General features: G+C 40.8%; 1 long non-coding RNA gene across 1 annotated transcript; it reads right to left on the bottom strand.

Moving 5' to 3' along the window:
* Positions 1 to 3113: 3113 nt before the first annotated feature.
* LOC134295949 (uncharacterized) lies at positions 3114 to 23246 on the bottom strand. The gene is made up of 3 exons (XR_010002471.1): positions 23099 to 23246; positions 7855 to 7961; positions 3114 to 3319 (listed from the first exon to the last, which is right to left on the bottom strand). It is a non-coding gene; the product is annotated as an uncharacterized LOC134295949 (long non-coding RNA).
* Positions 23247 to 25348: the final 2102 nt, after the last annotated feature.

The raw sequence follows: 25348 nt of genomic DNA, 5'->3' as shown, positions 1-25348 counted from the left end.
GCTCTCTGGGAGTCCATCCTTGAACTGTCTTTGGAGTGTGTATAAACGGAGGTAGAAAACTGCCTGATAGGTCCATAGCTATGAAGACATCTTTATACTAGCTACACTCTTCCATTGCAGCATTTCACCATGTTTTCTTAGGAGGACTCATAGCAGCTTGTAGAAGAAAGCAGTCAATGAAGGTGCACTGGAAGGGGAGAAATTAAACATCCTCTTACCCAGGGCCAATCCACACAGCCATATAACCCAGAATATCAAGGCAGAAAATCACAATATCTGCTTTGAACTGGATTATTTGAGTCCACACTCCCATATACTCCAGTTCAAAGCAGAAAATATGGGATTTTATTCAGCTGTGTGGAAGGGCCCCTGTTTGACTGCCTTGAGCCAGCTGTATGTGGGCTGAAATACTTTCAAGCTCTTTTTTAAGACACTGGGAAATCCAATTGCAATTTTCCCATTTTACTCATGATTTGGCTTTGTGATTATTCAGAGGAAGTATGTGACTCGTGTTCAAGGCCCCGGAGACAAGAGAGAGAAAATACACATTTCTTTTTAGTGCCTTTTAAATGCTTCCTTTGATATGCTTATGATGCAAAAGTAAACATTTCTATTTAGGAACTTTTTTAATAGCATGCAAGATGGGTGCATTTTGTGTTGCAGGGATTTATTTTTAAAACTAAGTCAATAGACTTGCCATCTTTATTTTTCAACATTTGGAGCATCTGCTGTTATAAATATAGGAGAAGCATCAAGAAAGAAAATCAGTTGACGACTCAATTGAGGAGACAATTGTAACACTGTAGCAGCTACAAAGTTACCTTCACAGCAGTAAGAAGTATGTACTGTAGCTAGTAGGCTTGTCCGATCGATGGAAAAAATGTTTCAATTCTCGTTTCTAAAGTAGGGGGTGCCGGCTCTTCGATATAGAAATTATTTCTTAATTTTTCACCCAAAATTTTCAGATATTTCCGAAAATTCGTAATGTTTCTAAAATGTTTCTAAAATGGCGGACGCGCATGCGCAATCACCAAAAAACAGGAAACCGGCGGGGGGACTTCTCTGGGGGTCTCCCACCCTCATTTCTTGAGCTATTCTCATCAAATTTGGTACAGTGGGAGAACACATTCCACACTCTTTGCTCAACAAATTGCAGAATGTTTCCTGTCTCCTATGATTTTTGGCGAATTTTCATAACTTTTTATAATACACTATTTTTCAATATTTGAAGAAACCTGTTCCTGGTTTGAAAGTCTTATTTCCTGTTCAATTGGGTTCTTATCACTGTAAAAGTCCCTCTTCTACTTGTGTAGACTCTGGATTAGAAATGCAGCACACGCCAAGCAATGCCTTGACAGGATTGGCAACGTCCTTTGGAAACTATAAATAGCTGTGGACCCTCTATTGAATCAAATCAATGTCTGACTTTGTGATTGCAGAAATAAAACTCAGCCCAAGGCTTGGGAATAGAAATGGAGCGTGAGGGAAGCAATGCCTTGGCGGGTGCCCCACGTCCTTTGGAAACTATTTCTTCCAATGTACCCTTTAGGTTTGAAAACAATGTGTGTCTTTGTGATTGCTGCAATAACACTCAGCCTGGGGGCTTGGGATTACAAACGGAGCGGGAGGGAAGCAATGCACTTGCAGGAACGCAGACGTCCTTTGGAAACTATTATTTTCAAGTCCCCCCCCCCTTTCAGGATTGCAAAGAAGGGCTGATGTGGTGATTGCTAAATTCCAAAAAAGAAAACAGAAAGGCAAAAGGTCTCCCTCAGGAGTAGATGGAAAGCACCCCAAGCTCAGCACTAGCAGGGACGCAGATGTCCTTTGGAAAAAAAAAGTTCCCTAAAGCCAGCCACAGCAAGGACTCTGCCCCAAGCCCCCAGCCAATTTCCCCCCCAAAAAACACAATATCGAACTAGCAACAACAGAAACACTCTACCCCCAGTTAGCCCTCTCTCCCCCAAACAAGCAAGCAGCAGCTTCCCAGCGCGCGCCAAACACCCTCTCTCCTCGGTATCCCAACCCAGAATGGCTTGGGTCGGCTGCGGTTGGGGATTTTTATAGAGATCCTCCACGTGGACATGGAGAACGCTAGCCCCCACCTTTGGCAGCCATCGTGGAAGACTCTGATTGGCCAGGGAGCGGCCATGTTAGGCTGTTCTAGGCTCCCATTCATGTTAGGTTGCAGAAACAAAAAAAAAATAAAAATAATAATTTTTAAAAAATATTAAAAAAAATTTGGAAGGAAAAAAATTAACGAAAATTTTAAGAAACAATTAGAGAATGGGCCAACGATGGTTCGAATTACATTGCCAGTTGCGCCCAGGGAAAATGTTTCAATACTTGTTTCAAAAAACGAGAACAATCAGAAATAATTACAAAACGAGAAACATAACGAATATTTGGACAACCCTAGTAGCTAGTATTGTTCAAATTTCTCTATTCTTGAGATCAGTAATACTCAAAATGGTGATCTATGGGCTCATGTCTATTTCTAAACTATCTGCTTCTGGTATCTGAAGAACTTCCAGGAAGGAAAAGAATGATGCTAACCAATAGGCAGTCATGCCGGCCACATGACCTTGGAGGTGTCTATGGACAACGCTGGCTCTTCAGCTTAGAAATGGAGATGAGCACCAACCCCCAGAGTCAGACATGATTGGACTTAACATCAGGGGAAACCTTTACCTTTTAACCAATAGGCACAAATAAGGTACAATTCCCTGGCACATTAAGGGGGAAAATCACTGGTTCCCTGTATTACGCACACTGATTTAGGGTGCATCTACACTGTAGAAGGAGTGCAGTTTAATTCCACTTTAGCTACAATGGCTCATGGGAGTTGTAGTTTTGCAAGGTCCTTAGCCTTCTCTGCCAAAGAATGCTGGTACTTGGCCAAACTACAGCTCCCAATATTCCATAGCAGTGAGCTCTGCCAATTAAAGTGATGTCAAACTACATTCCTTCTGCAGTGTAGACGCACCTTTAGATTGCTTTGTCATGCTACTTAACACCCACTCATCCATACATTACCTTCCTATGGTCATGTTTATGGCTCTTTCTTGTGCTTATAATTTTTTTGGCAAAGACATTCTCTCAAACACAAAGGCTCAGATCCAAATAAACTTTATTCTTATTTGGAATGTTGTGTCAATGTAACACAGAGACCCTTGACAATAAAGGGCATATCCTTGCCATCCAAAGGGTTGGAGGAGAAGGAGACAAGAGTAGGAAATAAGCACATGCCGTCTTCAACTTCAGTCTGCTTTTTCACTTGGCGGCTTATTTGGTGCCTCAAAGGGATGCTCTGCGACTTCTGCAAGAGAAACACATATGGAAACATGTTAGAAGCCAGAAGGAGTGTTCCCAGATCTCAAAACCCATACAGGACCAGGAGGAAGAATTGCAGGGTAAAAGCACTGCTTTTGAAAAGGTGTTTTTCATGTGAAATGCAGGACATCCTCATTAAAAAGTTGAATAGAAGAGGGTATTTCAGCATGTTTTCTTGTAATTGCTAAAATTCTCTCTTCTATGCAGCTATTAAAGTTAGAAGAGACTGGTCGTATATTTTTCCTGGCCACTCTAGTGTACATATATTTGTGCACATTACATATGTATCCAGCAGAAGCTGGATGGTCATCTGTCAGAAAGGCTTTGATTGTGTGTTTTTGCATGATAGGGGGTTGGGCTGGAGGGCCCTTGTGGTCTCTTCCAACTCTGTGTTTTTATGATTTTATAAATATAAATGAGTTCAAATGTATAGGGACAGATGAACTACATCTCAAAGTACAGTAGAGTCTCACTTATCCAACATAAACAGGCCGGCAGAATGTTGGATAAGCAAATATGTTGGATAATAAGGAGAGATTAAGGAGAAGCCTATTAAACATCAAACTAGGTTACGATTTTACAAATTAAGCACCAAAACATCATGTTATACAACAAATTTGACAGAAAAAGTAGTTCATTATGCAGTAATGCTCTGTAGTAATTACTGTATTTACGAATTTAGCACCAAAATATCACAATGTATTGAAAACATTGACTACAAAAATGCATTGGATAATCCAGAACGTTGGATAAGTGAGACTCTACTGTATTGAAGAAACTTGTTGACTTGTTCACAGAAACATTGTCATTATTTTGTGATAAATCTTGGAGAATGGGTGAGATACCTGAAGCTAAATTTGGTGTTTTTTATTTTAATGCCATGCTCTGCCCAACTGTAGTTAATGTTTAATGTATAATGATGAATGACAACACCAGTGCTTGCCCCTGCAATATCATAAGGGATTATCTCTAGGGCCCCATCTACACTGCCATATAAAATCCATATTATCTGCTTTGAACTTGATTGTATGGCAGTGTAGAAAGAGCCTAAGTCAGGAAAGGGAGTAGATCTATTGTGTAAGAGCATTCATAGGGTGAAAAGAAAAATCTAGGGATACTTGTTTTATCTAGGAGAGATATGTCTGCCCCCTTTAATCTGAACAGGATGGTCTTCAAGATGACAACTCCCTAAAAGCATTGTGGAGGGACAAGACTAGTGGATTGTGCTAGAAGATGGTAATCATCCTCCCAAGTTCTATTGCTACCAGGAGTAGGTAAAATGTTGGAGTTAAGTGGACAAGCCTTACATTGCCCACAAGCCAAAGAGATGATCCTACTTCGTTGTTTTTGTTCATTAAGGTTTATGGGCAGACTCTCAACCCTAAGAAGCCTTTCTATCTTTGGCCATGCCCTTGACATCACCATAACCATGGTAACACATGAGCTGAAGCGTATTTTTCCATTGCTGTAGTTGGGGACCCAACTTTGCTCTTTTTCTTTCCTCCCAAAGAGGTCTATTTTGAGGCCCCTTCCATACACCTGAATAAAATCTCACAATATCTGATTTGAACTGGGATACAATAGAGTCTCACTTATCCAACCTTTGCTTATCCAACATTCTGGATTATCCAAAGCAGTCTGCCTTTTACCAGTCAATATTTTTGTAGTCAATGTTTTCAATACATTGCGATGTTTTGGTGCTAAATTCATAAATACAGTAATTGCTACATAAAATTACTGTTTTTGGACTGTTTTTTTCTGTCGGTTTGTTGTAAAACATGATGTTTTGGTGCTTAATTTGTAAAATCATAACGTAATTGGATGTTTAATAGGCTTTTCTTTAATCCCTCCTTATTATCCAACATTTTCGCTCATCCAGCGTTCTGCCGGCCCGTTTATGTTGGATAAGTGAGACTCTACTGTATATGGTAGGGTAGTCTCAGATAACCCAGTTCCAAGCAGATAATGTGGTTTATTCTGCCTTGATATTCTGGATTATATGGCTGTGTGGAAGGGCCCTGAATATACAACCATCAGGGCTTCTTTTCTCTGCCCCCTTTTGAGCACCAGATACTAGAGCTTTGCCTTCATAGCAATGCCCATCCAGTAGGAATAATGATCCAAAAGAAAATTAATTGCTACTTCCAACATTGTATGTTAGATACCAAATGAGGATGTTCTTAGGGCCCTTCCACATGGCCGTATATTCCAGAATACCAAGGCAGAAAATCCCACAATATCGTCTTTGAACTGGGTTATCTGAATCCACACTCAGATAATGTGGGATTTTCTGACTTGATATTCTGGGATACAGGGCTGTGTGGAAGGGCCCTTCCTCTTTCAGTACTTTTATCAAGGAAAGCAAGCTAAAATTTGGGTTGATGCTACGACTAAAATTTACTTTTCATGTAGAAAAAGAATAAAGCAGAAGGATAAAAGTGGCTTCCAGTCTTCTCTTCAACAGTTATTATGCAATAATCAAATAAATTGTATGATCCATCGATACTTCTCTCACTTCTTTTCTCTAATGATTAACTGTTGAAATCAAATGTTAATTAGCTCTGGGCTAATTGGCTTTCTCAACCTTTTTAAATCTTCACATGTCTATGCACTCCAGTCAGAGAATTCATTATTGCCCAGCTACATCAAAGGGTTTCGTCTGCATACATTACAGACCTGCTGCAATGTTGTTTATGTAGTTGCTGGGTTTATGTTCTTTATGTAGTTGCTTTTTATATAGTTGCAAATTTTCTCAATTTTTCTGGTACTTTAGCTATAATCTTGTGCTTTGGTCTGGTCAGGTTTGTCCATAAAGGTGATGCCATGAGTAACTATACTGGGTGACACCAACCTTAGTGACACCACTGGTTGGACTGCAGTCCCTAGGAATCCCAACCAGCATAGCCAGTAGTGAGGAAAGCTGAAACTTTAGCAACTGGGTTGCTGTGAGTTTTCCGGGATGTATGGCCATGTTCCAGAAGTGTTCCAGAAGTATGGAACACCCTCCCCATTGAAGTCAGGCAGGCTCCCTTCCTCCTATCCTTCCGTAGGAAGGTTAAAACTTGGTTATGGGGCCAGGCTTTTGAATAATAATTGGCAGCGTTAATTATTATCATGTACGCTGGAACTCAATCGACAGACCCAGTTTTTTGAACTGAACACGCCTACCTGTATTTTATAATGTGTTTTATGAATACTGATATAAGTTAATAATATTTTTTTAACTGATTTATATTACACTGTATAATTTTTATATATGCATTTTATTGAAAGCTGCCCTGAGTCCCCTGTTGGGTGAGAAGGGCGGGATATAAATATTGTAATAAATAAATAAATAAATAAATATTTCCTGACGTTTCACCCACATCTATGGCAGGCATTCTCAGAGGTTGTGAGATCTCACAATCTCTGAGGATGCTTGCCATAGATGTGGGTAAAATGTTAGGAAATAATACTTCTGGAACATGGCCATACAGTACGGAAAACTCACAGCAACCCAGTGATTCCAGGCATGAAAGCCTTCGACAATACAACTTTAGCAATGTTTGGAGAGCCACACAGTTCCCACCCACATTGGAAAGGCTATTTAGTCAAAACCCAACATAAAAGAAAAGATTTGTATGATGGTAGCAAAGGAGGATCCTGGAAGCTATTAGCACCACCTGGATAGAAGAATGAACTGGCATGCTGACCAAAGGACAACAGTCTTCTTGTGACTGTATTAATACATAAATTATTAAACATGATGTCTGCATATATTAATATTAATAAGAGTAATAATAATACTTTACTGTATATCCCACTTTTCTCTCTTAAAACAAGGCTTAAGGAGACTCAAACAAGCTTGAACACATTCAGTTTTTAATAGAAATAAAAAAGAACTCCCTAGTTTCCATTTAAATTAAATGGAAACTAGGGAGTTCTTTTCCAAATGCCCTGTAAATGTCCTCCTTTGTGGATAATTTGGGTTGGAGAAAGTGGTGATTTGGAAGAGAGAATCTACTCACCTTTTTGGCCACACTTGAGCAAGAGACACCCCAAAATAGGACCCCTACTGGGGAGGGTTCAACACAGCAAGTCTTTAAAAAAGATATTTAAAAGCAACCAGAGAATGAACTCTGCTTTCTTAAGAAGTACTTTGTGGTTTGTCAAAGGCAGTGGTTCTCAACCTATGGGTGTTTTGGCCTTCAACTCCCGGAAATCCCAGCCAGTTTACTAGCTGTTAGGATTTCTGGGAGTTGAAGGCCAAAACATCTGGGGACCCACAGGTTGAGAATCACACAAGGGCATCAGATCCTGTTTGATCTTAGAAGTAGGGTCAGTTCTAGTCAGTACTTGGGTTGGAAACTTCCAGCTACTACCAGGTGCTTTTGGCTATATTTTAGATGAAGGAACTGGTGAAACCACTGTTGAGTATTTTTTGCCTCTAAAATCCACATGTCACCATAAGTCAATAGGCAATTTGAAAACATTTTGTGGCCAGTTTTTTCATGGCATCACTTCTTCTATCAGTTCTCTTACCTTTCGCCTTGTCAAATATGCCCTTCAACAGCCTGAAAACCGTTCTGAATGTGTTTGCAACACAATCCAAGCTACACATTTTGAGATCTGGTTAGATTCACCTTTACCTATAATATAGAAAGTGGGATTAGTGTTGTTGTCATTTGTATAATGTTCTGTATCTTGTGACAGAAGATCAGATGTAAACATGTTCATTACCAAATAAATACAAGTAAATGTTTGTTCCCAATACTGGAACTCAAGGGGGTGTTGTTTACACAACTTAAAACAGATTTTAAAGCATACGAAGACATCAATAAATGCATAGAGAAGTGATTTTAAATATACAAATAAACAATCTGGGCCCGGGCTGTGGCGCAGGCTGTTGAGCAACCAAGCTGCAGCCAGTGCAACAAATCACTCTGACCATGAGGTCATGAGTTCGAGGCCAGCTCGGAGCCCCGTGTTTGTCTTTGTATTTGTTCTATGTTAAGGCATTGAATGTTTGCCTTATATGTGTAATGTGATCCGCCCTGAGTCCCCTTCAGGGTGAGAAGGGCGGAATATAAATACTGTAAATAAATCTGTAAAATCTAAACAATTAAAACCATATCATTACCACGGTCATTCTTCTCATTTTCAAAGTACGTTTAAAGAATCTATACAATTTAAATTATTAAAACAGATACTGTCATCATCATCATCATCAATTTATTCATTCATCTTTGTCTTTAAATAGCAACTCAAAGTATCACACATTAACCAAGGAAAGGTGACTCTGCCACCGCAATACAAAAAATTGGGCTGGGTTTATTTCTGTATCTTTGAATGCTGTTAAATGCACAAGAACTAAACCATTAAATCCTATGTCATCGTGTTATTTCAGTATACATCCTTCCTGCTGGCATTTCTGCCCATTTTGAATTGCCTTGTATCGATTTGCTTTCTGGCCAAAACTGAGGAGAAATCATAAGAGTGAGATCAGTCTTCTGTCTCCTGGTGCCTCTCGGCACTGGCTTTTGGGAGATGTGAGTTCTCGTCCAACACCTCAGAAGGACTCTGATTTCCTCTGTCCAAATTGTCAAATGCATTTTAATAATAATACTGTCTGAAAAATTGTTTATACATGGTACCTACAGATATTTTTTTTCCATGAAAAAGGGATATATATCATGTTAATGCAAACCTATATATGTATACTGTGAAACAAGGCACACTGACAGTGTAGAATGAATGCAATTTAACACCACTTTAACTGCTACAACCCAATGCTATGGGATCATAAAAACAGTAGGTTGACAACTTGACAAGGACTTTAGCCTTCGCCTCACCAATCCCAGGAATCTCTAGCATTATGTCATGACAGTGCAAGTCGCTTATCATCATCATCATCATCATCATCATCATCATCATCATCATCATCATCATCATCATCATCGTTTAATTACTTATTAATCGCCCTCCATCCATGATGCTCTAGGTGATTTACAAGATAAAATTGTAAAGGATAAAAATACATACATAAAAATATTAACTAACTCACGCATGGCTCTCATATAGGGTGGCAAGGCATTCCATAAGGCAGGGGCAGAAATAGAAAAAGCTCTGCTTCTGGTGACTTGACATCTTTGACCCATCCTCTGTTTGTATATCAGCCAGCAAACCAGCGCCTTAGATTAAGAACTAGCTTCCTAAGATCTCACAGGAACACCTCAGCAAGCTAGAGTCCAAAAGTGGCAGGCTAAAACCTGGAACCTCAATCTATGGATGATACTGGATGAGAAACACCCTCCTGGGCACACAGAAGACTGGGCGACTTATAAGGCACTGAACAGACTGTACTCTGGCACCATAAGATGCAGAGCTAATCTTAAGAAATGGGGCTAAGAAGTGGAGTCCACGATATGCAAGTGTGGAGAAGAGCAAATCACAGACCACTTACTACAATGCAACCTGAGCCCTGCCACATGCACAATGGAGGACCTTTTCACAGTGACACCAGAGGCACTCCAAGTGGCCAGCTTCTGGTCAAAGGAAATCAAGTATAATGTCAAGTTTTAACTTTTTTTGTGTTTTTGGACCCTCAATTCGCTTCCGACACAATAAAAAAAAAGCCATGACAAGCTGATTTATTCCACAGTGTGGACACAGTGGGACTTATTCCCATTGTAGGGCTACAGCTGAATCCAAGCAGAACACAGATGTCAAATATTAAGCAACTGAAAGAAAAATATGTTATATTATTTTTCCAAACAAGTTTTTTTTTGCTTCTAAGAAAGCCTCAAACTATTTGCGGCTTCAGCTCTCAAAAATTAGACCAGTGTGATCAGAGGTAAGGATAATGGGAGTTGTAGCGCCAAACTTCTCAAGGTTATTAAATTTCTCCATCCTAGTCTTTAAGGAGTTACCAGTTCCTGCGGTCATTATAGCCATACAATAGTGGATGTCTAAGAAGGCCACTGGCATCTCCACACAGTATCAGAGATCATTGAGTAAGTAACTACCATATTCAGGCAGTCCGTGAGTTGCAAACAACCAACTTACAAACAATTCATAGTTAAGAATGGAGAAAAGACAACAGAAAGTAAGAAAAATCGATCTGTAGGAAGGCAAATTCACTCCTGTATCATGAGGAATGGGTGTCTCAACTGTGGTTTTATCCCCAAGCCTTATTTCTACAACAAACCAAATTTTTCAAAATCTAGTTATCACAGGGACAGAAAGTGAGGTGAAATCTTCTGAATAAGGGCACAGAGAGCCAAAGAAACACAACAGGGGTGTTAACCCTTCCCTATGCTATCCAAAGCTAAATATTTATATATACAGTGTGTTTGAAAAAGAACTCTCTATTCACCATTTAAATTAAATGGTGAATAGGGAGTTCTTTTTCAAACACCCTGTATTTGGCTGATTACACTTAGAAAATGTGCCTGTTCTGACTTACATACAAATTAAACATAAGAATAAACCTATTCATAACTTGTGGACTGCTTGTATATTCATGTGTAGGTAAAGGTTTCCCCCTGACATTAAGTCTAGTCGTGACCGACTCTGCGGGTTGGTGCTCATCTCCATTTCTAAGCTGAAGAGCCGGTGTTGTCCGTAGACACCTCCAAGGTCATGTGGCTGGCATGACTACACAGAACACTGTTACCTTCCTGCCAGAGTGGTACCTATTGATCTACTCACATTTGGATGTTTTCAAACTGCTAGGTTGGTAGAAGCTGGGGCTAACAGCGGGAGCTCACCCCTGCTCCCTGGATTTGAATCGCCGACCTTTCAGTCAGCAAGTTCAGCAGCTCAGCGGTTTTATCTGATGCACCACCTGGGGCTCTAAACATATCCTGTTTCCCCAAAAATAAGATATCCCCTGAAAATAAGACCTAGTAGACATTTTGCTGAATTGCTAAATATAAGGCCTCCCCCGAAAGTAAGACCTAGAAAAGTTTGTGTTTGGAATCATGCCTGCCAAACAGAACACCAGAGCATGCAGGATCGGTAAATGTACATACCATAGATAGTTGTACATGGAAATAATAGTAGTAACAAGAAATTCTTGATAGGATCACAGTTTGTATGGTCACGCTGGTTTATGATGACAACTACTGTACAGTATATAATAAATGTTCATTTTTTTCAATAATAAATGGGAATTCTTCTTCATGGAAAAATAAGACATCCCCTGAATTTGACTTAGCACATCTTTGGGAGCAAAAATTAATATAAGACACTGTCTTATTTTTGGGGAAACATGGTATATTCATGTATAGATTGTCCTAATATATAAGTCACTAGCTGTGCCCGGCCACGCGTTGCTGTGGCGAAGTATGGTGGTATGGGAAATAAAGTATTGAGGAATTGGTGGTAGTTAAGGTAAAGGGTAAAGGTTTTCCCCTGACATTAAGTCCATTATAAATGGGTTATATAGCGGTGTGGAAGGGCCTTGAGTCTACACTGCCATATAATCCAGTTCAAATCAGATAATCTGTATTTTATAGGCAGTGTGGAAGAGACCTAAGTGAGGCCTAACTCTGCCTGTCCCCTGGGCTGAGTGGGTTGCTAGGAGACCAAGTGGGCAGAGCTTAGCCTTCTAACTGGTAGCAATTGGATAAAAACAATTATTCCTCTCCCTCTAATTAGGACTTTATTTTTCTTTTCTTTTTGTTGTATGAACGTAGAGGCATGGATGAGGGGTTGTGCTGCCAAGTTTAGTGTTTCTTGGATGTGTAGTTTTGTTGTTTTGTCCTAGGCCGAAATTTCATTATCCTTTTATATATATAGAAGGGCAGGTTTGGGAGCCAAAATTATGGATTTTGATATGATTCATGGATAAGTTGAGGGCCATTCTGTGCAGAGGAGAAAGCACCTATGTCACCTCAGGGGGCCAGCCACCCCTGGCCACCACCATCATTTCTCCATATACATGGATATATAGGGTAGTTGTTTAAAATAATTCTGCTTGGAATATCAAAGCAATGTCTCATTGAATCCTCCTCCTCTTCAACATCTTCCTCTTGAAAAGAGTGCTGCGTAATGTGTAATGTGCAATGCTAATTTACCTTCACCAATTTCTCAAAGATGGCAACTGGCTTTTGAGACACAACTGTCTCCAGGTGCTCCGTGAGTGATCCTTCTTCCTGTTTGTTTACACGCAAGACATCTGCCTCGCAAGGTCTGGTGATACTAATTTGCATCCAGATCTGATATCCACATTCTGATTGCCCTGCAAGATTCTTCCCAGGTAAAATATTACATGCACACCCAGTACTTTAGAGGCTCAGATTTCAATACGTTATAATCATCACGCCATTTGGAAATGAGGCGACATAATCACACAAAGATGAAGTCAGGGATATGGTATTTAACTCAAGTCATTTGCTGACATACTACACTCACAAACTCCTCCCAGGGACTGACTCTTAAGGATTCTCAATTTTAGCTGCCTCTGACTCCAATGAGGTTTCATCACCATTTAAATTTAGAAGGAAGATCAAAAGAGGAAATTAAACAATAAGGGGAGTGTCCTTTATAGGTTAATTTCCCCTTTAGATTCTCCTTCTGAATTTAAAGGGGAAAGAGGCTCCTAAGAAATCAGATACAATGGGAAGAAAACAAACTGCCGGATTAGGTCAGAGCCTGCATAATGTACCGGAGTCTCCTTCTTTGGGAGGTTTTCATACAGAGGCTAGATGGCCATCTGTCAGGAGTGCTTGGATTGAGCATTATCACATGGCAGAATGCAACTGGACTGGATGAGTCCTTGGAATCTCTTCTAACTCTGTGATTATATTCATGGAGTTGGAAGAGAATACAAGGGCCATCCAATCCAACCTCATTCTGCCAGGCAGAAAAATACAATCCAAGCACTCTGACAGATGGCCATCCAGCCCTAGCTTAAAACCCCCAAGGAGATTCCACCACACTCCAAGTTATCATATTCCATTGCCAAATGGTTTTGACTCTCATGAAGTTTTTCTTATGGGTGGGTGGAATCTCTTTTCCTGCAATTTCAGTCTATTGTTCTATGTCTGGTCTCTAGAGCAGCAGAAAACAAGCATGCCTCAATGTGACATCCTTTCAAATATTGAAACATGGCTATTATGACCCCTCTCAGCTTCATCTTCTCCATGTTAAACATCCCCAGCTCTCTAAGCTGCTCCTCATAGAGCATGGTTTCCAATTCTTTGGCCACTTCACTTGCCGTTCTCTGGACATGTTCCAGCTTGTCAATCTTTTTCTTGAACTGTGGTGCCCAGGATTGGACACTATTATTCCAGGCTTTTCTATCATGGCAGAAGCGACTCGAGAACATACTGCAAGTCACTGCTGTTGTGAAAGAATTGGCTGTCTACAGAGACGTTGCCCAGGGGATGCCTGGATGTGTTACCATCCTGCTGAGAGGTTTCTCTCAGGTTCCTGCAAGCTAGAGCTGACAGACAGAAGCTCACCCTGCCTTGTGGATTCGAACTGCCAAATTTCAGGTCAGTAAACCAACCCAATATTCACATGGTGCACTTTTCCCAATCTGTTTTTATAACCTTTCTGTGTTTAAATCATGTTTTATTAAGTTTGCTATTTTATCTTTATATATTAATGTTTATAATTTTTCTCCATTTGATGTGTTTTATATTGTTATTGTTTTTATTTATTTATTTATTTACAGCATTTATATTCCGCCCTTCTCACCCCGAAGAGGACTCAGGGTGGATCACATTACACATATAGGCAAACATTCAATGCCTTTTAACATAGAACAAAGACAAACAAACATAGGCTTCGAGCGGGGCTCGAACTCATGACCTCCTGGTCAGAGTGATTCATTGCAGTTAATTGCACTTGCTTGCCCTCCCGCCTGCGCCACAGCCTGGGCTTGACCCCATATAAGCCGCCCGAGTCCCTTCAGGGAGATGGAAGTGGGATATAAAAATAAAGTTATTATTATTATTATTCATGTCAGCAGTTCAGCTGGCACACAGATTTAACCCATTGCGACACCATGGCTCCTTGTTATTCCAGGTGAACTCTGACCAAAGCAGAATAGGGTGGAACTATCTTCCCTCAATCTAAGGACTATATTTCTATTGATGCAGCCTATTCTAAGATTCTACAACCAAAACACAGCCCAAGAAAATCCTCTTGGTGACATATGTTGACACAACTCTGTTAGCTCAACATACAGTGAGCCTGCCATTTCCATGGCCCAGGATCCACAGATTCAACCAACCATGGATGAAAACCAGAGGCAGTGGCATAAACCTGGCTGACAAGTGAGCATTCTTCTGGCTATCCTGCTTCCAAGGAGCCCTCCAGATACCTGCTTCTGCCTTGTAAATTAACAAGCAAAAGTGTTTCAGCCATCACCCTGAATGTAGAAGAGGGTGGCCTGAAGAATATGTGCATGATAGCAAGAGCTTGCTGTCACATCTGCTGCTGCTATACACCATTTATTAAGAGGGATCCCAGCATCTGTGTTTTTTTGTTTTCTGCTCAAGGTCCCGAAAACAAGCCTCAATGGATAAGGGAAGCCCATAGTAAGGATTTTATGGGTTGTTGTGGAAGAAAGTAGGCTATGACTCCTTTGGCAGCATCTTCAACCCAATTGCCTTGGGAGCTCCTTTCCAGATGCATAAGACCATTTGGAACATGCCTAGTTGCACCTCCATAGCCAATTAATGACTCGGATGTGTGAGGTTGCCCTTGCAAATTTGCTGGCTGTTGTTGCATGCTCGGAAAAGCAGTGAGGAAAAAAAATTGGTTACTTTCTCCCTCCCAACCCCCGGACAGTTGTGTAAGTGATTTTGCAAATCTAATAATATCCTTAGAGGGTACAAGAGGTACAGACCATGCTGGGTGACACCATCAGAGAGGCAACATTATAATGACTGTCTCACTCAGAGTGGGCTCCTCTGCTTTCATAGCCCTAGGTGTTGTACCAGGCAGCAGTGGAAAGAAGGCATCAGGCCTCTGGCTGATATCCAAGAGCCCGGGATGGTGTGTTCTCATCATACAAGTGCTTTGAGATAATGTCAATTGATGTCCAACAGATCTGGAGGACACTAGGCTGTGCCACATCTTAACTTGCTTCAGACTTCCTCTATCCCAACCTTCACATGTATTTTATTTAAATACATTTTATGATTATAAATGATAATGATAACATAGGGCTTCTGGGATGTTTTTGTTAACAGGAGACACAAAAAGTCAAAATCTATTTATGTCTACTATGAAAGCAAGGCATGTTGAATTCAGTGGCACAGTGGGTTAAACCGCTGAGCTGCTGAACTTGCTGACCAAAAGGTCAATGGTTGGAATCCGGGGAGCAGGGTAAGCTCCCACTGTTAATCCCAGCTTCTATCAACCTAGCAGTTGGAAAACATGCAAATGTGAGTAGATCAATAGGTACCGCTCTGGCGGAAATTAACAGCGCTCCATGTAGTCATGTTGGCCACATGACCTTGGAGGTGTCTCTGGCATAGAAATGGAGATGGGCATCAACCCCCAGAGTGGAACACGACTAGATTTAATGTAAAGGAAAACCTTTACTTTTTACTACTCCCAAAGATATATATGGCTACAGCTGAAACCAAGCAGAATAGAAGCACCCATCAAAAGTATTAAGCAGCCAAAAGCCAAAATATGACCTATTCCTTCTCAGGCAAGTTGTTTCTGTGTAGCTATGTAGCTTGCTCATAAGGCAACATGATCACTATATTCAGAAGGGGAAAGTCAAGGAATTAAATTATTTTCCTTTCTCTTGTCACAATAGTAATAATAATAATAATAATAATAATAATAATAATAATAATAATAATAATAATAATAATAATGGGCACACTGGGTGCCGTGCCAAAAGATCTCAGCTGGCATTTGGAAACAATAGACATTGACAAAATTACAATCTGCCAACTGCAAAAGGCCACCCTACTGGGATCTGAACACATCATCCAAAAATACATCACACAGTCCTAGACACTTGGGAAGTGTTCGACTTGTGATTTTGTGAAATGAAATCCAGCATATCTATCTTGTTTGCTGTGTCATACAATAATAATAATAATAATAATAATAATAATAATAATAATAATAATAATTTCCAAATGCCGGCTGAGATCTTTTGGCACAGCACCCAGTGTGCCCATCACCACCGGGACCACCTGTACTGGTTTCTGCCAGAGTCTTTGAAGTTCAATCTTGAGGTCCTGATAGCGGCTGAGTTTTTCCTGTTGTTTTTCATCTATGCGACTGTCACCTGGGATGGCAACATCAATGATCCAAACCTTGTTCTTTTCCACAACTGTGATGTCTGGTGTGTTGTGTTCCAGAACTTTGTCAGTCTGGATTCGGAAGTCCCACAGTATCTTTGCGTGCTCATTTTCCAATACTTTTGCAGGTTTGTGATCCCACCAGTTCTTTGCTGCTGGGAGGTGGTACTTGAGGCATAAGTTCCAATGAATCATTTGGGCCACATAGTTGTGCCTCTGTTTGTAGTCTGTCTGTGCGATTTTCTTACAGCAGCTGAGGATATGATCAATGGTTTCGTCGGTTTCCTTGCACAGTCTGCATTTTGGGTCATAGCTGATTTTTCAATCTTGGCCTTAATTGCATTTGTTCTGATGGCTTGCTCCTGGGCTGCAAGGATCAGGCCTTCTGTCTCCTTCTTCAGGGTCCCATTCGTGAGCCAGAGCCAGGTCTTCTCCTTATCAGCTTTTCCTTCAATTTTGTCAAGGAACTTTCCATGCAGTGTTTTGTTGTGCCAGCTGTCAGCTCTAGTTTGTAGTGCGGTTTTCTTGTACTGGTTTTTTGTCTGCTGTGTTTTGAGGAGTTTCTGATTTTTGACTTCAATCAAAGCAGGTTCTTCACTTTGCTTGACATATTCTGCCAGGGCATGTTCTTCTTCTTTGACTGCTTGCTTTACTTGTAAGAGTCCTCTGCCCCCTGATCTTCTAGGCAGATATAGCCGGTCAACATCACTGCGAGGGTGCAGTGAATGATGAATGGTCATGAGTTTTCTTGTTTTTCTGTCCAAATTGTCCAGTTCCACCTGTGTCCAATTTATAATGCCAGCAGTATATCTTATGACAGGTATGGCCCAGGTGTTTATGGCCTTGATGGTGTTGACTCCATTGAGCTTGCTTTTGAGAATTTTTCTGACCCTTTGTGTGTATTCTTTGCTGACCACAGTTTTCACATGTTCATGCTTGATGTTGTCCAGCTGTAGTATGCCCAGATATTTATAGGCCTCTGGCTGGTGACACTTTATTGTTTGGCCATTGGGCAAATTTATGCCCTCACTTTCAATGATTTTTCCCTTCTTCAATGCCACTGTCGAACATTTGTCCAAACCAAACTCCATGTTGATATCAGTGCTAAAAATTCGGACAGTGTTGGTCAGAGACTGGATTTCAGTTTCCGTTTTCCCATATAGCTTCAGGTCATCCATGTACATCAAATGTGAAATTTTGTGAGAATTCTTAGATATTTGATAGCCGAGATTTGTTTTTTGTAAGATTGTTGACAGAGGGATCATGGCAATAATGAAAAGCAGAGGGGACAATGAATCTCCCTGGAAAATTCCTCTCCTGATGTTGACAAGTCCATAGCTTTCATTTCCAACAAACAGTTCAGTTTTCCAGTGCTCCATCATGTTTTCAATGAAGGTGCCAACTGTTTTACAAATCCCGATGGCGTCCAGGCACTTGATGATCCAGCTGTGTGGGAGTGAGTCAAAGGCCTTTTTGTAGTCAATCCACGTCATGTGAAGATTAGCTTTTCGGCTCTTACAGTTCTCCAGAATCATTTTGTCAATCAATAACTGGTCTTTTGTGCCCCTGCTTTTCCGTTTGTTGCCTTTCTGTTCATCTGGCAAGATGTTTTTTTCTTCAAGATAGTCTTGAATTCTGTCAGCTATGATGCCAGTCAGTAGTTTAAACATAGTGGGCAGACACGTTATTGGCCTGTAGTTTCCTGGTGCTGCTCCTTTTGCTGGATCCTTTTGTATCAGGTATGTTCTTCCAGTTGTTAGCCATTCACTGATACTTCCTTTCTGCAGCATCTCATTGAATTGTTGGGCCATTTTTCCATGTAAACTAATCAGATGTTTGAGCCAAAATCCATGAAGTTGATCACTACCAGGCGATGTCCAGTTCTTGACTTTTTGCACTCGTTTGCTGATCATTTCAGTTGTTATTTCCATCAGTTCCATTTTGTTCTGTGAGAATTTTCCTTCAAACTCTTTTATCCACCCAGCATTTTTGTTGTAGTTTTTATTATTTTCCCAAAGTTCTTTCCAGAACTTTGTTGTTGCAGTTTTCTCTGGCTTTATGGTTACTGTGTCTGTTGTTTGGTTCAGACTCTGGTAGAACCGTCTTTGGTCTGATTGAAACAGTTGATTTTGTCTGTACTGGATGATTCTGGCTTCATACCTTTCAATTTTTCTGGCTGTTGCTGTAATTTGTTCTTTCACGATTTCCAAAGCTTCTTCAATTTTTCTGGTGTTCAGCCAGTACTTTCGGATCAGGTATTGCTTGATTTTGTCATTCTTCAGTTTCCTCTCTTTCATATTTTTCAGGTTACTTGCATCTGATCTAAGTTTCTTGATTTTCAACTCTAGCCTGACCTTCCACTTTGGTTTTCCAGTCGATTTTCTTTGGGGCTGCCTTGGTTGTAGGAGCCCAAGTTCTTCTGTTACTATCACTGCTGCACTGTAGGCAAACTGGTTTGTTTGTTCAATTGATGTTATTTGGACAGTGGAGAGTGCTGCATTCACATCTTTCATGAGAGGCGCCAGGTGTCTCTTGGGCACTGTTTTTAGAGTTGGGAGCCGCTGTCTTATTGCATTTGCTGCAGCATGAGCCATGATCTTATCCTTGAGCTCTTGTTGTCTTGCTGTCAAGGTTCCTGGTGGTTCAACAGATGTTTCAAGTGCTGGTTCCTCAAATTCTTGCAAAAGCGCCACACTTTCTTCTGGTTCAATCTGTTCCACCATTCCAAGTGTTGCTGGAGTCTCTGCTGCTGTCTGTGCTGTGGTCTGATGGTAATCTACTTTGCAAATTTTCTGGATTTCTTCGAGTTCAACTTCACTGAACACTTTGTTTCTGATTATGAATCTTCGTTGGTCAGCCAGTCGGGGTTCTGTTATCTGTGAGTCAGGGTACTCTTGTTTCCATAGCTGATGCATCCTTTTTTGGTAGCCACGCCTTTGAGGTTCAGATTTGTAGTAGCATTTCATAATTGTGCGGTTTTCTGGCATTGTATATTTTTGCCGCTTCTGTGACTGTTCATTTGGGTTTTGATGATTCCGTAGCCCACTTGTCGATGGATGTCCAGAATCAGCAGCATCCACCGCGGTCCTTTTTATCCTGGGCGACGACCGAGCCAGTATAGACTTCGTTTGGGTTTGATTCTCCATAATGCTAATGGGTTAGGTGCTCTTGGTTGTGCTCCTCAGCTGAGGCCTCTCTGGCTTGGTTGGACCTGCCGGTAGTTACACTACCGCCAGCACAGCCCTCAGTCATCATTGGAGCAGCTAAGCCCCCCCACCACGTCAAGGTGGCACCATCTGCCAACTGCAAAAGGCCACCCTACTGGGATCTGCACACATCATCAGAAAATACATCACGCAGTCCTAGACACTTGGGAAGTGTTCGACTTGTGGTTTTGCGAAACGAAATCCAGCATATCTATCTTGTTTGCTGTGCTATATAACATAATAATAATAATGGCTCTGGAATAAACCAGTACAGGTGGTCCCAGTGGTAATCAGCACACTGGGTGCCAGGCCAAAAGATTTCAGCTGGCATTTGGAAACAATAAACATTGACAAAATTACGATCTGTCAACTACAGAAGGCCACCTTACTGGAATCTGCATGTATCATCCGATAATATATCACACAGTCCTGGACACTTGGGAAGTGTTTGACTTGTGATTTTGTGATACGAAATCCAGCATATATATGTTGTTTGCTGTTTCATACTATGTCTTTGTGTCAATAATAATAACTTTATTCTTATATCCTGCCCCATCTCCCTGAAGGGACTCGGGGCAGCTGCATGGGGATTAAGCCCAGTAATGCAACCATAAAATACATTAACTTAAAATACATTACACATTTTACTGCATGAAGACAAGCCTGGTGATGCCACTGAGCAGATCTGTATACTCTGTCAGCATGCTTATTGGATTTTGGCCAGTCTCTTATAACACACATTATAAATGCCTCTTAAAATGCACATTAAACATTTTATAGTACGAAAACACTAATTAAAACCATTGTAAAACCCTTCCACTAGAAAAACATAACCAATAAAATAACATAAATGTGATAACCTGTGGTTATGACCCTGGGCTATAAAAGACAGAAAGCTTATGAAGGTTGCCTATAGAAAGGTCTTTGGGTGCCTCACTGTAGAATTAATCCAGTTTGATACTTCTGCACTTGCCATTGTTCCATGCTATGGAATCAATCGAGTTGTGTAGTTTGTCAAGGTACCAGCACTATCTAATAGAGAAAACTAAAGACCTTGTAAAACTACAACTCCCATGATTCCATATTATTGAACCATGGCAGTGAAAGTGGTGTCAAACTTTATTCATTCTGCACTGTAGATGCATCCTTTGCCTCATGTAAAAAGAACAGGCTAATCTAACCTCTCATAATTTGACAGCAGCCACAGAAAGGTTCTCTTTTTCTTGTCTGTATCAAATATATTTCTAAAGGTATGAAATAAAAAACTCCCAGTATCTTCTAGAGATCACAAAGCCTAGGCAGACTTTCAGTGCAAAATAATAGCCTTCCAAATAGCCTGGACCCAAACTGCAGAAAATTCACTGCAGAAAAGGCTTAAGAATATGTGTCTCCTCTATTACACTCCATACTACACACATACATACACACAACTTAGTGTTGCCCAGATTGACGTTGATGATTTAAGTGTATGATGGAAATGAAACAAAAGTTTTCCTCGTAACACCTGCAAGCCTTAAGATTGGTTTTATGCCAAGTTCCATTCAAAATGAACTCAAACAACATCTCATCAATATGTAGAGATGTTGTTGTCGTTGTTGTTGTTGCTATTTCCTAGTCAGTCCATATGTGTATAATCTGGAACCATATAAATTAAAAGCGTTTCTTTGGGAGGTAACCACAGTTGTGGTTGCCAGATCACGTCCTAAACATTACTATGGTATGTGCAGATAGAATAACTTTAGATTGCAACACGCCCATTCACACAGGGATGCACAAATACCTAAATATCTCTCACTCAGAAAACAGAGAAGAAATATATACAATAATACTACAAATAATATATGTAGTAATTGCCATGTTATTGAAAGCAACACGTGTAAAACTGTATAATAATAATAATAATAATAATAATAATAATAATAATAACAACAACAACAACAACAACAACAACAATAATAATCTGAAAATACATCACACAGTCCTAGACACTTGGAAAGTGTTTGACTTGTGATTTTGTGATACGAAATCCAGCATATCTATCTTCTTTGCTGTGTCATAAAATAATAATAATAATAATAATTCATTAAAATATGCATCACAGTTTGCTTGAGGGCCCTTTACACTACAGAATAGAGCCCCTGGTAATGTGATGGATTAAACCCTTGTGCCAGCAGGACTACTGAGTGGGGTGAGCTCCCATCTGTTAGCTCCAGCTTCCCGTGAGGGGACATAAGAGAATCCTCCCACAGGATGGTAAAACATCAAACATCTGGACATCCCCTGGGCAATGTCCTTGCAGACGGCCAATTCTCTCACACCAGAAGTGACTTGCAATTTCTCAAGTCACTCCTGACAAACACACACATACACAAAACTACAGATTTACAGCACTATAACTCTATTTTAACTGACATAACCGTTCCCTACAGAATCCTGAGATTTGTAGATTCCTGGGAGAGACATTTAGGGGCACTCTCTGGCTGAGAATTGTAAGTGCTCTGAATGGCCAGTGCCCAAATCCAATAGGATGGAACCATGGGTGCATCTACACTGTAGAATTAATGCAATTTGACACCAATTTAACTGCCATGGCTCAATGCAATGGAATCTTGGGAATTGAAGTTTGACAAGGTCTTTAACCTTCTCTGCCAAAGAGTGCTAGTATCTCACCAGACTATAACTCCCAGTATTCCATGGCAGTTAAATTTGGATCATAACACTTTAATCCTGTAGTGTGAATGGATCCTAGGAGCCGTGGTGGCGCAATGGGTTAAATCCTTGTACCGGCTGAACTGCTGACCTGAAGGTCGGGTTGCTGACCTGAAGGTTGGCAATTTGAATCCGCAAGACGGGGTGAGCTCCTGTCTGTCGGCTCTAGCTTGCGAGGACACGAGAGAAGCCTTCCAGCAGGATGGTAACACATTCGGGCATCCCCTGGACAATATCTCTGTAGACAGCCAATTCCCTCACACCAGTATGTTCTTAAGTCGCTTCCGACATGATAAAAAATGGACCTTGAGTTTCAAGCCAGAACAGATGCACTATGAAAAGTTACCAGCAAATATCATGATTTCAGATGGTTCAGGCACGTGAACCAATCCATCCCACCCATAATTGATCTGTCCGTCTTGAGAAGATTTTCTCTCTGTGTACCATTTCTTTGTCCCAGTCTAGTTCATCTCACTATGTATCTATATTCTCTTTGATCAACAAACACCCATTTTTCTCCTGAGCTCTGAAGTCAATGTGATGCTCTCCGCATTGGAGTGCTCCTGATGAAAGAGGTTGCTGACTTACGAGGCAGTGCTGTCTTTGTTGTCCTGGTGTCTTCTTCTGATGATGCCCCAATCTTCTGAGAATCTCAGGTGGCTTATGTATCCAGCTCCCAGATCTTTCTGCCCTGCCCAGCATGAGTGTTAGCCACTAAGGAAGGGATGGGAGGAGACATCTTTCAACTTTCACAATTATGGTTAAGACACTTTGGGCTCAGCCAGATTGGTACCTTAAGGATTTGTGTAGGTGAATAAACATTTAATTTCAGCTCAGTCATGACATCCTGAGATGGCAATGGAATGCATTCCTGCCTCTGAAAAGTACTAAACTCTTAACACTTGATTGACAGTAGCTTAGAGAGGAAAGCGAGAAATGTGCAAGGTTGCTTTTTACCGTAGGAGTAAAAGTTTTCGTATCCTGAACGTGCCACAGTTCCCAACCAATGTAGAAACAGCTGTGGGAAGATGAGACCACAGGTTCAAGCCTCAGACTGGTCCAGTGAACCAAATATTGTTGTAACAATTAGCATTTTTTAGGATTCATGAGCCTGGTAGGTTCAACATAGTACAGATAGTTATAATGTGGGACAAGGTGTATCTACAACTATAAACTTGGATGGAATTATCATAGAATCACAGGGTTGGAAGAGACCACAAGGGTCATCCAATCCAATCCCTTGTCGGGTAGGAATGCACAATCAAAGCATTCCCAGCAGATGGGTATCCACTCTCTGCTTACAAATCCCCGGAGAAGGCGACTCTATACTCTGATATATTTCTTACTAGCTTGGGGGCCCGGCAGTGCCCGGGTTTTTATTGGCTGGGTTCAGTGCTCTCTGGATAAGGGTGAACTACAGCTCCCAGATTCCCAGGGCAATCACCCCCAAACCCTGACTGCATTTGCAGTTGGCCCTATTGGAATGCAATCCAAGAACATTCTGAACCCCAGCAATGATGGACCTGGAACTAACTTGACCATCAAAAATACTGAAGGTTGTTGGGCAAAAATTCACCTTGATTTGGGGTAGTTGTCGTTCATCTACATCCAGAGAGCACTGTGAAATGCTGATGGATCTGGACCAAACTTGGCACACATACCCGATAGGCTGAAATTTGACTACTGGAGGGTTTGGGGGGAACTAATCTTCCTTTCTGGGAGTTGTAGTTCACCCACAAAAAAGGAAAAATGTGACCTCCACCAATGATGGACCTGGATCAAACTTGGCACACAGAGCCCACATGACTAACTCAATCTACTGGAGGGGTTTGAGCAGACTGACTCACTATAGTGGGAGTTGTAGTTTACCCCACAGCCAGAGAGCACACTGAACCCCACCGATGAAGTATCTAGAGCAAACTTACCCAATACAACAATCTTTAAGTACTGTTGGAGTTTCTCGGGGTTAACTTGACATAATGTCAGTTGTCGTTAATCCACAACCTTGTGCATTTTGTACAAGTAAAAAAATGACTTTTTGAAATAACTTGGGCAGTGCCGAGTACCAAAACTAGTAATAAATATATCTCAGGATTCCATTGGATGCTTCCATAGCAGCTAAAATGACATCAAAATGCTACAGGTGTTTAGTGTGGAAAAGGCCATTGTGATTGTTGCCCAATCTGGGAGGAGATAATGTTGTTTACTTAGTGGCAAAACCCAAATGATTTGCCTTGCGTGTAGCTTAGACAGAGTCATTAAGTATCATGTAATATAATGACAGCTGTTACAATTATATTGAGCAACAGGAAACTGCTTATAACAGCATCAGACAATTTGTTCGCTATTCGTGTTGCTTATTTTAAAGTCGTATGCTATTTTTATTTGTATCCAGAGCTCTTCCAAGAAGTAGTTTCATAGAAGGCAATGTTTTATTAGATTTTATGCACACCCTTCATCTGTCCCGATTTGTCAAAGCAAGTCTTGTTAAATGTTCTGTCATCCCATTTTCTCAGCCGCTTTTAAAATATCCCAGTTTCTCTCACTTCCTCCCACTTTCCCCCTTTGTTCTCAGCTGCTGCAAACTGAATAACTGGCATGGCTCAATGCTATGGAATCATAGGAGGCTTAGTTTTACAAGACCTTTAGCCTTCTGTGCCAAAGAATGCTTGTGTCTCACCAAATTGCAACTCCCAGGATTCCATAGTATTGGTTCATGGCAGTTAAAGTAGTGTAAGAGCAGATTAATCCAACAGTGTGGATGCATCCTGAGTTAACTGAAACAACTTTCATTTGGGTTGCTGTGAGTTTTCCGGCTATGTATGGCTATGTTCTAAG

The sequence above is a fragment of the Anolis carolinensis genome, chromosome 2 (assembly GCF_035594765.1).
Source record: "Anolis carolinensis isolate JA03-04 chromosome 2, rAnoCar3.1.pri, whole genome shotgun sequence".
Classification (NCBI taxonomy): Eukaryota; Metazoa; Chordata; class Lepidosauria; order Squamata; family Dactyloidae; genus Anolis; species Anolis carolinensis.
This window is presented reverse-complemented; position numbering and strand designations above follow the sequence as displayed.